At 41.3% G+C, this 14,692-nt stretch overlaps 1 protein-coding gene and 1 long non-coding RNA gene across 5 annotated transcripts in view; one reads left to right on the top strand and one right to left on the bottom strand.

Moving 5' to 3' along the window:
* Positions 1 to 14,692, top strand: part of GALNT14 (polypeptide N-acetylgalactosaminyltransferase 14) — a 193,156-nt gene that overhangs the window by 17,181 nt on the left and 161,283 nt on the right. The window lies entirely within an intron of this gene.
* On the bottom strand, positions 9,800 to 11,147 carry LOC137164184 (uncharacterized). The gene is made up of 3 exons (XR_010922963.1): positions 10,885 to 11,147; positions 10,120 to 10,228; positions 9,800 to 9,973 (listed from the first exon to the last, which is right to left on the bottom strand). It is a non-coding gene; the product is annotated as an uncharacterized lncRNA (long non-coding RNA).

Raw genomic sequence — 14,692 nt, 5'->3', positions numbered from 1 at the left:
CAACAACAGCAGGAAATACAGTGTCAGAGGACTGATTCAGAAACAAAATGTGTTCATTTTAAGATCAGGCTAAGAGAAAAGGAATATATTGTATTATTATTATTTACTATTTCAAGTAGAATTGAGGTTTTTACTCTTCAGTTTTACAGTCCGAGATGCTGACAATAAAATTATTAGAAAATGAGGTGAAGAGCAAGGGGCTTGTGTACTGCAAAAACAAATGAGCTCTGAAATCACCTTCTATTCTCTAAATATTATTTCCGGAGCCAAGACAATGGAGATAGATTCTTTTTTTTCTTTAAAGCCATGGAAGGAGTAAATCCAAAGGCTCTAATCTGGGCCAAGCAAGAGAGGAAATGCTGCTTTGTCTGCATTTAGACATACACCATTTCCTTTTCAAGGACCAGTGCCAGCATCAGACAATTACAAACACACCTCATAACACATTATTGAGACACACGGCTCGCAGATAAGACAAAAAGATGTTTAATGGCCGTAATGCATGGTGTCAGTTACAGCCTCTTCACACTGCAGGGTTCTGTAGAGCTGTCATTTTTGTGTGTGCGCATCTCATTTTTGCTTAATTATAATTAGGCACAATTGAGCAAAATCAAGGTGAGAATAGAAATTTAGTTTACATCCGGCTCATTTGAACTCCTTGGGCCAGATTCCTCTCTCAAGTAAATCTGGAGAGATTCTGCTGACTTTAATGGAGTTCTTCCAAATTTACACTGGTGTCACTGAGAAAAGAATTTGGCCCCCTTTTTGTAGCCTGATTATTTTTTCATCCCATTCTCTTTTAAGCTGTCTATATACCAGGAATGACTGGTTGTTTTTGGAAAATCCCTACTACTGCTATCACTGGTTGGAAACCACAGAGCAAATAAATCTTTGATGACTTCCATCTTTTTTACTACCATATGAATTAAGCCACCTTGGAATATTTTCCTGTGGAGTCAGAACATAGCCTATAGCTTGTAAATTGCTTTGGGATCTTTTAGGATGGAAGATGCTGTATAAACTGAAAAATCATTTTAAATTATTATATCTTATTAAATGCAAGCTGTCAAATGGGGTCTTTCTTTTCCCAGGGAAAAGATTGGAAGATTTTTCCAATGAATTTAGTCTTTCTGGAGTTACAGCCATTCAATTCTAAGTTTCCACTGAGCAATGAAAAAGCAAAATGTCCTTCTTCTTTCCTTTCAAGAAAATAGACATTACAACTCCAGATGGAAAACTAGGCCCACTCCTTGCTGAGTATGTTTGCAGAAATATAGTTCCCAGTACTTCCAGCTTCTAACACTTGGAAAAATTTACTGTTCACACTTCATTTGTATGTTACTTAGTCTTTTGAAGAATTTATGTTTGGATCTGCCACTTACATTCCCAAAGGTGATATTTATGGTGGGTGTAATGGTATCTGATGGGGTGTCAACCCCACACAAGACCCGAATGGGATGAGGTGGCTACGTTGACCAATTAACTGCCCAGCCTGCGCTTGGAGGAGGAGCTAGTGAGCTGGGATTAATCAGAGTGGGAGCTCAGCTGGACAGGAACAAGAGGGGTCTGTATATTAGCTGAGGGCTGCTGTGGTCTTCAGGGAAGTTGTCTGCAGTCACTCTCTGGGTGAAGGGAGGCATGCTTGGGACTAGAAAGTATAGTCTACATTTACTCCCTAGGAGGATGGAATTTGGGCTGGTAAACTTGGGTGGGCGGGTGGCAAGAGCTGGAAAGGCTCAGGGGAAAGGCAGCCAGGGATAGGATAGTGCAGATCTTGGTTGCCGGCACCTGAGCTGGAACCTGAAATAGAGGACAGACCCGGGTTCCCCTACCAGCCACTGAGGAAGTGACACAGACCAGGCAGTGGAGAGTAGACTTTGCCCCAAAAGACTTTGATACCCCAGAAGGGGAGGACTATCGTAACCTGGCTGAAGGCCAAGTCACCAAGAGGAAGCTACAGGCTCCCGGAGTGAGGGCAGCTGCTGGGAGAGAGAGGATGATGGTTGGAGAGACCGCTAGACGAGTGTGCAGCACCTTGAAGAAGTTAATTTTATAGAGTAGCCAGGACGAGGTGCTCCTAGCAGTGAGTGGACCCTGTGACATGGTGCTAAGGCACTATAGCCTTTTACGCTTTGGCCTTCCCTAGCTGCAGTTTGAAACCCAGAGTTCAAGTTAGGTCGGTGGCTAAGTTTAAGCTCTGCATGCATTGAGATTTTTCATGATTACTCCTAGCTAAGGAAAGCAGAGTATATTTTTAGCTGAGTGGACAATGCTGAGACCCAAGAGAACTGCCTGAATGGGTGTTTTGGCACTGAAGTTAGACAACCAAAAGAAATAGAGAGGAATTGGTCATTTTGCAGGATCATGCATTTAGTTGGGGGTAGAGTGGCAGTAATGGTATTTTAATGCCCTCAGCAAACTCCTAGAGTTTTAATGCAATGCAGCCTGTAGGGAGGATAAGGGGAAAACAGCCTGAAACACAAATTAACCAGCCATCTGATTTCTTGTGGCTAAAATAAAAATGAATGAATTTCCAAGTAACAATAAAAGTTAAAATGCATACAGCATGTAGATGGCATATGGCACATTCCTAGCATCAGTAGCATGAAATGGTTCGTAAAACACTGCCATACTCTGCAGAAGGATCATCTGGTTTAGATTTGTTTAAAGTATTAGGCCTTGTCTACACTGGGGATTTATCCCAATTTCAGCTCTTGGTAGCGAGCCACCATTGTAGCTGTGCTGGAGCAAACCCCTAGTGTAGACAGTGTAAACTGTTATGAATTGTGACTTGTACTGATGCAGCTTACTGCTTCTTGAAATGGTTTTGTTCCACCCCCCTCATTCATGGGGTGATGTCTGTGGGGGGAATCTCACAAAGATGTCATATCTAACTCCTCCTGTGGGTTTTCTGCAGGGAATGAAGGTATGATCTAGGTCTCTATTACAGAGGCATTGATAGCCATTTCATAGTTAAGCTGAACAGAAATCTGCCAAAAGTCAGAGAGTGACTGAATTAACCATGTAATTTTTTGTAGAAACTGATATATTTTATTACACGCACATAAAATTATATTAAAAGAACATTATTAAAGTTGCAAAGTCAAGCACCCATAAATAGGAAATGCCAGAATTAAGTTTCCCCGTGCAACCTAATTCAACCCCTTTGTATGTATGCATTACAATACAGTCTTTAATTACATGACCACATACTACTTTTCAGCTAGACCCCTGTTTCATTCAATGCACAAGATGGATGGTGGTTACAGAATGCGCAGCTATTTAATGTTTTCTTTTGTCCCGGTTGTTCTATGTGTGGTTCCAGGGCTTATTTAGTGCACACTGTTCAAACCTCCTGCTCTGAAGACAGAATTACTAATTTCCTCATAGGCTTTTCTATGGTGCTAAACTATAAGAAGTTTCTACTGAGCATATGAGAACTGAGCTTTTTCAAAGGCTTGTAACTTGGCCAAATTCATGCAGATTTTCACAAAAAACATCAAAAGGTACATCCCGGACACACACATCACCGTCCTGCCAAATTTCAAGCCCCTGCACAAAAGCATGGAGATGCTAGAGTATCTCAAACAAAAGATCATCAGAACATGGGCAAAACAAGGTTATTCGTCCTTAGCCTTGTTCTTAGAAACTGCTGAACTGTATTGGCTGAAAATTTCCCAAAAATTCAGCCTGAGGCAGACACCCAGCATGTGAAATTTTAGCCCAAAATTTTAAAGTTTGGCAAAACTATAAGCATCTGAAAACAAGATCCTATAATGGGAAGTATTGGGTAACCTTAGTAGGCAGTGATACAAGCCATGCCTATCATAATGCATCTACACATTAAGGAATTCCATAATAAGGATCTTCCTGACACTTCCAGTGGATCCAAGAAACAAGAAGCTTTCAGTTTGGCCTTTCCAACCAGATGCCATGGTGATCTGTAAGCTAAGGGTAAACGTTATTAGCACTCAAGAACATTGGTTTTTGACAGATAAAAGTTGGTCCATATATCTGAATAAGCACAATTGGTGTTCTGTAAAAGAAGGATTTCTCCATGTTCCATACTTGATCAGACCCTCATTCCATCAGGGTTGTTATCCTGCCTGCTGCCATGGCCAAATCCTAGTTCTGCAATGAAATGTTGAACTTAATCGAAAAATTCCCGTTGAGATAAAAATCAGGCTAGATCACTGGGCCCAATTCACCACTGGAACTGCATTGGCATAAAAAGGAGTAACATAGTGGTAAATCAGGCTCTTTGACTCTGCTTCATGACCTCCTCCTGCAGCAGTGAATTCCACAGGTTGGTTATATGCTGCTTGAAGTAAAATTTATTTACTATTTGTTGTAAATCTAGGCCTTGTTTACACACAATCTTGTACCAGTTTAACTAAGGTGTGTTCTCAAACTTATTTAGTTAAACTGGTGCCAAAACCTGTATAGACATTTTTATTTCATTTTGAGTGGTATATGTGGATTTAGCCTTCATGTAAACTGGAGTAAAAATAACAACAGAAGGTCTTAATTAAACCTGATTGTTATTTCCCTCCAAATCTGTATGGGGACATTCTTATTTCATATTGAGTGTCCTAAGTCCATCTAACTGAATATTGATTTAAGTTAAATCAAATTAGGACATTCTTAATTGGGGAAAAAAATATCTACACATGGCTTTTGCTCTGCAATAACTACAGATATGAATTAAAACCCATATAGTTAACTCGGTACCAGTTCATGTGTAGACAAATTGTAAACTGATTTTTCACTGATTTAGGCATAATCTTGATGTAAAGCCTTCGGTCAATTTAGCTATATTTGCCCAGGGCTATGAAAAATGTCATGCCCTATGCAATGCAATTAGGTTGACCTAACTTCCACTCTAGATACAGCTAGGATGTCAGAAAGATTCTTCTGTCAACCTAAGGACTGCTTCTTGGCGAAGTAGATTAACTACAGTGATGGAAACCCTCTTCCATTGCTGTGTAAGTGCCTACAATACAGTGCTACAGCTGTAGAGGTACCCTTAAACTAACTAAAATAAGTCTATACATAGTGCGCACGCACACGCGCGCACACACACAGGGAAAAATTCATGTCCGGAGGTTTAGATCTCCTGAGTTTTTATGCCTGTTTTGCCCTAAGATTGTGTTTATAGCTTTAGGCAAGTCAAAACCACTCTGACAGTAAAACTTCTGTTGACGGCAGTGAATGTGGGATTAGGACTGAGTCTGTTTTTCCCCATCTTTAAATGGGGAAAGTAACATTTACTTTATCACAAAGGTAGAACTGTATGAAAGTTCTGAATCTGGGCCATTTTGTGAGTCAGTAATTTTACTTTTTGCATCCTTTCTGCTTGAAACAATAGCTTCATTGAAACAGAGGAATGGCCATTTTTTGCATCAAAATGTGAAATTTTGCAGGTTGATTTTTGTCTAGTAGAAATTTTGAATTTTCATGGTTTTCTTAACTTGAAAACAATGTTAGAGCTAAACTGCATGAAATATCAGGGTTTTTTTTTTTTTTGCTAAATCAGTTGTATATTTTAGTAATGTTTGAAATAAACCATAAAAATCTTGATTTTGGGGGGGGGGGGAAATTTTTTTCCCATTGAATGATCCTCTGGATTTTTCACACCTGGAGCTGAGATGGGAAGATGAACGAGTTAGTATTTACAGTACTTCGTAAGTGTTAACATTCTCTGATTCTAGACAGGTTCAGTGTTGACTGAACCAGAAACTAAAGCACTGTGCTTTAGCACTGAATTCAGCAAAGTGGTTAAGCCCCTTTGACTTAAAGTGGGCAGTATGGATCTTCAATGGGACTTAAACCTATGCTTAAGTGCTTTTCCGAAGAGAACAGATTTATGCATGCACTCAAAGTTGAGCACTTGCTTAAGTACTTTGCTGAATCAGGGTCTAGTATGGTGTCTATAAGAAACTAGTAAGAATGGTATTTGTCTCAGTTGTCAGGTCACTTAATTCTTCTGTAAATGGGGCTGATTTCTGATGCCATATTAGCAGGTCCCGCAAAGTTTAAAAGCTGGGGCATATCAGTTTAGTGCCAGCAGCAGCTTTGCCTGGCAAGATTCCTACTTAGGAGCCACAGTATGATTACAAGGGCTATTAAGAGCCCTTAATATTCATGCTGTTAGAGAGACTATTTACTCCTGCAAGGTCTGCTGCTGTCTGCAATAGCATTAAATTGATTATTAAGTCATAAATACTACACTGAAATAACATGCAAAGCCCCATTAGCTGGGAGACTGAGAGGTAACATTAAAACTTTGCCTGATGCCCACCACATTTTGTCTGGGACTCTGGCCACCTAAGTGAGGGTAAGGGTTTTCAAAAGACAAATTGGAAAGAGTTCAGAGGAGAGCAATAAAAACAACAAGGGATATTGGAAAAAAAAAAGGTCTTTGAGGAGAGGTTAAGAGAAGTGGACATATTCAGTGTAAAGGCAAGAACCCTGAGGGGAGCTAGGGTAACAGTCTACAAATATGTAAAGCGATGTTACTGTATCTAGAGAACGATGTCCAATTATTTTCATTAGTCAGCAAGGACAGGACAAAGAATCATGGGCTTAAGCTGCAGTAGGGAAAATTCAGGCGGACTCCAAAGGACATGGCAACAAAACAAGTTGCCAAGAGAAGCTGCCTTGACGCTAGAGATGTTCATGGCCATGCCTGGAATACTGGGCCTGGTATCTATTTACTGTGGCTACAACCCTGATATGTAGATCTTCACCAGGCTCCCTGGGTACTAAGGAGGGAAATGATCCCAAGTGTTGCCACTTTGCATGGTGTACAGGCTTCTTAGAGTCATAAATACGAGAGTTAGGAAAGATTGATCTGGTCACCCAAGCCATCTGTCCTAGCCAATGTAAGACTGTTCCTACAGCATAAACTCTAGTGTTCTGTCCAGTCTACATCTGATTGACTCAAGATTTGAGGTTCCCATCACTTCCTTCTGGCCAGCAGAAATGGCTTGCTGCGGAGGAGTTGGGTTGATGTTTCTGTAGCTTTATCAAAAAGGTGAATCTCAACTGGGATGCGCACTACCTCTTCTGGCTACAAGCTTTGGTTTAGCTCTGCTGGCCGAGAATATAGCAATTTAGTCTGGGATTTTCAAATAAATCTGATGAGGTTCAACAAGGTCAAGTGCAGAGTCCTGCACTTACAATGGATGAATCTCATGCACTGCTACAGACTGGGGACCGACTGGCTAAGCAGCAGTTCTGCAGAAAAAGACTTGGGGGTTACAGTGGACAAGAAGCTGAATGAGAGTCTATAGTATCCTTCAAAAACAACGAGAGTTCTGTAGCACTTTAAAGACTAACAAATTTAATTTCTGCAGGCATAAGCTTTTGTGGGCTGTAACCAACTTTGTCAGATGGAATGAGTTACGTAGGGAGGTGGTGGAATCTCCATCCTTAGAGGTTTTTAAGGCCCAGCTTGACAAAGCCCTGGCTGGGATCATTTAGTTGGGGTTGGTCCTGCTTTGAGCAGGGGGTTGGGCTAGATGACCTCCCGAGGTCTCTTCCAACCCTAATCTTCTATGATTCTACCAGGCAGCTAAGTGAGTTAGGCACCTAAATCCTGTTGAATTTCAATGAGACTTGGACACCTAATTCCATGAGGTTCATGGAGGGGGGAACCCCACACCTAACAACCTTAATTCCTAGATTTGAGTGAATGTCATAGGGATGACGATGACCTGAGATATCATGTGAGGTGGGCTGGGGACAGCCATTGTATCACTCTGCAGTGCCTCTCTCCACTTTTTCTGAGCTGCCTCTCTCAGGCCAGGAGGTTTAAGCCTTCTTAAACCATTTTTTAAAAATGCTGTTTATTTTCTTTTAAGGGATCTCAGGGAGAGAATTCCAATGAGGTGAATATTAATGAAGGTGTCAGTTAATCATTGCCCTGTCAGTTTTGGTTAGAAAGAACACCGAGGTAGGAGTAGTGGGAGAATCACAGTGTTAGGCTACAGCAGAAGGCCCTTCTCAAGGTTCAGTGAATTCCAATTGCTCTTCTGCGCGTCATCCTGTCACACTGTTCAACTGGTATATGGAGGCTGCTGAATCTCTTTGGTAGTAGAAGTGCTCCACGTTCATCAGCATACTAGGGATTTCTCTGTTGACAAGTCAAAAACCCAAACATTCCACACAACAATTTTGTCACCTGCTCAGCCTCCTTCTTGGGGGATCTCAGCTCTCATTCATTAGGTGGGAGCTATCCAGCAAAGACTAAGGAAGGGGATGTGATAACCATCTACAGCCACTAGAAAGCTGCAAACCTCAAGGAGAGAGAGTCTACACTCCTTGAATAATGGGATAAAATTGAGCAAAGAAACTATGGGATGAATATCAGAAAACAGCTCAGTGGGGTAGATGGTCACTTGGATTATGTATCTATGCAAAGGAGTAAGCAGCTCCCCACCCACATACTTCTACAAGTATCTTGGCACACAGGAGGAAACAGGGTTATGTGCCTATTTACTCGTTCTCTAGAGCAGGTATGGGTGGAGTAAATGGGGAAGAGGTGAAGTCTTAGTTCCACTGCTACCCCTTCATAGGTCAGCACAACTGAGCCAGCAGAAAATGGGTAGTAACTTACTGCTGCTATAGACTATCCCATGGAGTGAGAGGGAAGCAGGAGAGTAATTGTAATTCAGAAGTGTGTCTGAGTCACAATGCCTCTTGGGGCTACTGCTGCAATTGTGTAGCTTATGCACCGCCCCTTATTCAGAGCTGTGCTTAAAGGTACCATTTATCCCATTGAGATTTATTGGATGGTGAACTAGTGTTCCAATAGAAGCAGCAGAAGATCATCATTTGAGTCACTAGAAATTAAACTGGACAAAGCATTGGAAGAAACAATCCTATACTGGTGGTGGAGACTAGATGGGCTAGGCATGCTTAACCTTCAGAATTTAGTAAAAGGATATCCTTTGTATAATTGTCTTGAACTATCCTATAGCATTCTATAGCTGAGATATAATTTTCTCTTAAATCCTGTAGAGAAGTTAAAATTTTCTATTAAATTCTATAGGACTTTTTCCATAAAGGAAAGAAATTAAATAGAGTTCCTGGTTGGTTTCTGCTTGGTTAGAAACATAGGAAGGGACAGGTGGTGGAATCAGTGTTTACTGAAGAGAAAAGCGTAAAATCAGGGCCTGGTTTTGGTGTACTGGTAGGCAATGAAGGACCTAACATTGGCAGAGATCTTGCTAAACTGGGAAGTAGTGCTGCTGACTCTGTTGTCACTTGTGGCTTATCATCAATAAAGCACTTACCTTTGTTCTAACCACATGGGTTTCTGTGTACCCCTGGCCTCTACCAGCCCAACCACAGTTGGGTTTGCAAAACCAAAACCAGAGGCTGGTTCAGATCCAGAGCTTACTTTGTCCCTAAGGAAGTTGGCTACCAGGGTTTAGTTCTGGCCCATCACAATGTTTTCCATAAGAGGGAGCCTCTGTGGATAGATATCTGGCAGGGCAATGAAGAATGGAATTCTGTGCCATTGACTAGCCACGTAACTTTGGCAAGTCACCTCACTTCTCTATGCCTCAGTTTCCCCCTTGGCAAGATGTGGGGATAACAATGGATATACACAGTTTGTATGTTGGTTTGGGACCTATGGATGGAAAACACTTTCAGAAGTGCTTGGTATTATCATCATAAATAGTGGAGAGTAAGGGGGGAAAACATAACTATCACAAACTATTTAAAAACCCAGCAGTTGACGTGCTCCTTTTTAATTGTCCTGATTTAATCAAAGTGATCAAATACCACAAGAAATCCACTCATACTGCAGTGGCTGCCTGGCGTGATGTCTGTCCTCCTGACCCCCTGGCATTATTACTGTCAGTTCCGTTATCACTTCAAGCAGGCCTGGTTCTTTATTCCAGTGCATTCCCTTCACAAAAGCTTAAGTTGATTTATTTTTCTTGCATCCTTTAGTTTCTGGCTTTAAAAAAGGAAGGGGGAAAAAATCAAGAAAAAAAACACTTCAGGTCATGTTGCCTTCTGACAGGATGTCCCCATGAATTAGATGCCACACGTTATAAGAGCCTTAATCCAAAGTACTAACAAAAAAAGAGAGAGAGAAAATACCTTGCAATCAAGTAATCCTCTCTGAATCGCTGCTGCTTTTTGCCAATAGGACATGGAACTGGAGCCTTCTGATGGGTTTGTCTCTTCTTTTTAGCCTGGAGGCCTTAAACTGAGTTTATATTTGTTTATGGATATGATAGAGAATAAAATTGCCCTCTTTCCATTTGTTTATGAAATGATTTCCTTTTCTCTACCTCTCCACCCTCCCACATCTCATTCCCTACACTCTGATGTGCCTAGGCCCTTGTTTCATGCCAGATTTGACACATTCCTTTTTCATACAGCTTGTGCTAGAGCTGTGCTGATAGAGGCAGTAAATCAACTTGGGCACCATAAAGACAAATGGCAGCTGTAATGTGAACTGAGGGGGGATCAGATAAAAACCCAAGAAATATCATACCCAACAAAACTTCATCTTGATCAAGGGGCCTTAGCGGAATGGGGAGGAATTAAGGTCAGGGTAGGAGAGCACTGGATTTTCTAATGAAGGTTATGATTGGAGCTCCACTGGAAGGAAACATGCATACACATAGACACATTCACTCTCATACATGCTTGGTCACACACAGTTCTCTCTCACAAACATGCTCTCTCTGACATGCTTCAGCTTACACCCCGCCCCCCCCCGCATACATATGTGCACTAGGACACAGATGTATGACGTCCGACACACACACACACACACACACACACACACACACACACACACACACACACACGTATACCGTCACATTCTCAGAAAAGTACACGAATACACACACTCACCCAAAGTTCTTCTCTTTCCATTTCCAGGCAACAGATGTTAAAGATAAAGGATACAAGTCCGTATCCACAGTGTGTGATGAAATGAGGGATTTAAGAAAGGCCACTAAATGGAACTAAATCACAGTCCAATTTACACTTCACTGTCTGTGGCTGCTGGAGAGGTTTGAGCTGAGATACCGTTGTTCATATGCCTCTACCACTCTGAAGGTTGCAACCTCTCCATTTGCTGTCTGGCTTAGCTGGGTTTTTAAATGACTTTTTAAAGTGGATTCAATACTGGTGAAAGCCTGACAGCCCTTAAGACTGAAGTCCTCTGTTTACAGAAGAGGCTATGAGAGTATCAGTTTCCTCACACTGCCCTCCCGGGGTGAGAGAGGAGTTTGAAGTTCAGTCACTGGTTTCTTTGCTGTGTGGACAATTATCCACTCAGAACTGAATGGAAACCAGCACTCCTCATTAGTCACAAAATAGGTGTCAGCTGACAATGATTTACAGCCACTGTCATCCTGGATACAAACCACTGATGATTATTAGCTCTATTTTACAGATGTAGAAATTGAAACACACAGTTTGTTAATGTCCTAAATTAGCTGTAATTGCTCAGGGATGGGATGTCATTGTGGTCAGATCAATGAAAACATTAATGGCAGTCAAAAAGCAACCAATATGGTAGGATGAGGCAAAAGGAAATAATGCTGGTAATATTATGAAGCCATTATAGAAATTGATGGTGTGCGCTCATCTTGAATACTGTGTTCAGGGCTGGGCTCCTCATCTGGAAGGGACTCAAGAAATGAGGGATTAAGATGGATATGAGAATGGAAAGATGTCTATAGCAGGAGAGACTGGAAAAAATAGGGTAACTAGAGGGGACATACTAGATGTATAGGGAAAGTCATTTGGGTGCTCCAGTTCATCCTCTCACTTAATACAAGAACAAGGGGATGGACAATGAATTGGATAGGCAACAAATTCAAAACTGATAAGAGGACACAATACATAATTAACTTGTGGAACTCATTGCCACAAGATAGTGTTGGGATCAGGAGCTTACTAGGAATTTAAAAAGGACTCTTACTAGGCATTAGTATACTAAGCACATACATGGTTACATATGAGAGGATAGAGCCCCATGCTTCAGGATATAAATCAATCTGTCACTGACTGGAGTTAGGAAGAAACTTCACCTATGGACTAGTTATTACACAGCTTCTCATTCTGTCTTTTTGCATCTTCTGAAGAATCTGATTCTGGCCACTGTCAGAGCCAGAACACTGGACTAGAATGACCATTGGTCTGAAGCTTGAAATTATTAAATAGCCTTTGTTGGAGTCCAACTATAGATCAACACAAATGTCTCTTCGTCTGGGTATCAAAACTGTCTGAAGGATAAAGTGCAGGGTCTTCTTTTTCCACTGTAGGGGGAAGAGAGGAAGAGATCAGGAAACTTTTGGGTGGGACTTAAAGATGCAGCCCTGAGCGCTCTAGATCATTAAAAATCCAACTATGTTGTTGTTGGAGAAAGAGAATGTTAATCCTAGCATAGTGACTAAACTCCAATCTGAGTAATTATATTCCACCTACCTAAAACGTTTCCCTTACGGTGTCAGTTGCTGAAGTTGCTCTTCACATCTCCTCCGAAAACAAAGTAAAACAAAAATCTGTGATGCAGAATGGCAGCCAGGGGCAAGTAATCCCTGTGTATATACTGAAGGCCAGATTCTGATATCTGGTACACCAGTGTACGTCAAGAGTAGATCAATGGGACCTGATCTGTGTCTCAATTGTACCAGTGTAAATCCATTTCAGTTTATTGAAGTCAGTGGAGTCACTGCAGGTGATTGGGGCAAATGAAATCATAATTAGGCCTATTATCAAAGTCGCTGAAACTGGCCATTTTTCAGTCATCAAAGCCAGCAAGGAAAACTGGACTAGATTCTTGGCCTTGCTCCATGGTCTTGGCACTATTTTGGAAGTGCAAAGAAGAAAGAAAGTCCGTATAAATAGCTACCTGGAAATTCCGCAGGTGTGGCTGAGTCCTGGGGTAGCACAGGCACTAGTATGGCCTTTGGCTGTGTTAATTTCTACTCTTTGCACCTGAGTCCCTCTCCCAGATCTGAAGAAGAGCTCTATGTAAGCTCAAAAGCTTGTCTCTCTCACCAACAGAAGTTGACCCACTAAAAACATTACTTCACCCACCTTGTCTCTTTAATTTACACTGGTGCAAAGAGACCCAAGAACTAGGAGAGTGTGGAGGTGTTTCAAAGCCAACTGAGCTGGGTGCTCCTTGGCTCAGGATCTGACCTTTGTTTCTTAAAAACATATGGCTTATTACTCAGTGTCCCTTTAATAAATGCCTTACACTATGTTCAAAACAGGCAGTGGGCAGATCTATTGAGATATTTCCTAACTATTCCAGGTAGGTAGTGGTGGCTCTGAAAACCCTCTTTCTGTAGCTGTGCCTTCCTCTGAAGCCCACTCTCCTCCAGCCCCGATTCTCTGACTGCATTTCCATCTGTCTGCACCACATCAAACTGGGTTTCTTAAGAGCTCTCCCTTTTGGAAAGCTGTGCTTCAACTCCACTTCCTGGCTTGCCAGCCCTGAGAAGGGCATTGAGACCAGCATGAGGGAGGCGGTTGACAGAACCAGAGGTGATCATAGACAGGCAGAGGCATCTGGCATGGGAGGAGTTCACTGTTAGTTAATACAATTCGCTTTTCAGCCCTAGAAATCCTCTTCAGAGAAAGCGATTTCAATCCTTGTGGAAAAAAACACTCTAGGTCTTGCTGTTGTCAGTCAGAACATTGGTCAATCTAGTACAATGTCCTGCCTTCACCAGTGACCAATACCTCAGCCCTTAGAGAAGGCAAACAGACAAATAAATCCACCTGATGTAACTGGTCAATGCTACATATTGTATTCAGATAGTCTCCTGACCTCTGTGGTAATCAGCTGACAACCTGAAGCATGCATGTGTCATTTTGTGAGACCAGACCAACGTGCTTCAAAATTGAAATTCCTTTTACAAGAAGGTAAATCTTGTGCACTATCTCCGGAGTATGTTATATAACTTTTGTTTCACACCTCTTGTATTTGTGGGCAGCTGGTAGCCCAGATTTACCTAGAGTCTAGCTAGACTTTTGAGTCAGTGCACAAGTGTGATTATGTCCCTGGGCCTCTGCATGCAAAGTAGGAAGTGGTAAGAGATCCACAAGGCTTCTTTCATTCTACAAGTGTCATTGTTTTAATGACTTAGCTTTTTTGCTAATAATCTATGTGAAATAGTGATGTTAAAGGAAAAGTCCTATTAAATTTAATAGAAAATTGTGGGAGCTCCCTCTGAAATTTTTAAACTAGATTATAGAATTTCACAGAAGAGAACACTATTAAATTCAGTTGGAAGGATATCATTAACTATTACATTCTGTAGATTTATAGAGTATATAGAACCCTATTAGTTTCAGACATATTACATTCTATAGAACTTTTCTTAAAGGGACAGTGTCAAGATAAGAATCTTCCATTAATTTTTTTTATCTATTTGTACACAAATGTAATTCCCACCCTCTTCTAAACAGAATAAACAGATATAGGGTCCATAGTCTAAATTTATCCCCTTCCTGGGATTTGGCTAATAAACTCACCAGAGGCAACACGTCCTGGATGGAGTAAAGAGGCTCACTCCGTAATATGTAATAAGTTAGAGGTTGTATCTAGTGAGGTCTTTCAGGGGTCCGACCTGTGTCCAGTACTAGTCAAGGTTTTCATTAATGATTTGGATAATGGAGTGGAGATGTGCTTCTAAAA

This window comes from Emydura macquarii, unplaced genomic scaffold, assembly GCF_026122565.2.
Source record: "Emydura macquarii macquarii isolate MOO-44397 ecotype Brisbane River unplaced genomic scaffold, CSIRO-AGI_Emac_v2 contig_2676, whole genome shotgun sequence".
In the NCBI taxonomy this organism is placed as follows: domain Eukaryota; kingdom Metazoa; phylum Chordata; order Testudines; family Chelidae; genus Emydura; species Emydura macquarii.
Note: the sequence above shows the minus strand (reverse complement) of the source record. Positions and strands in the feature narration are given on the sequence as shown.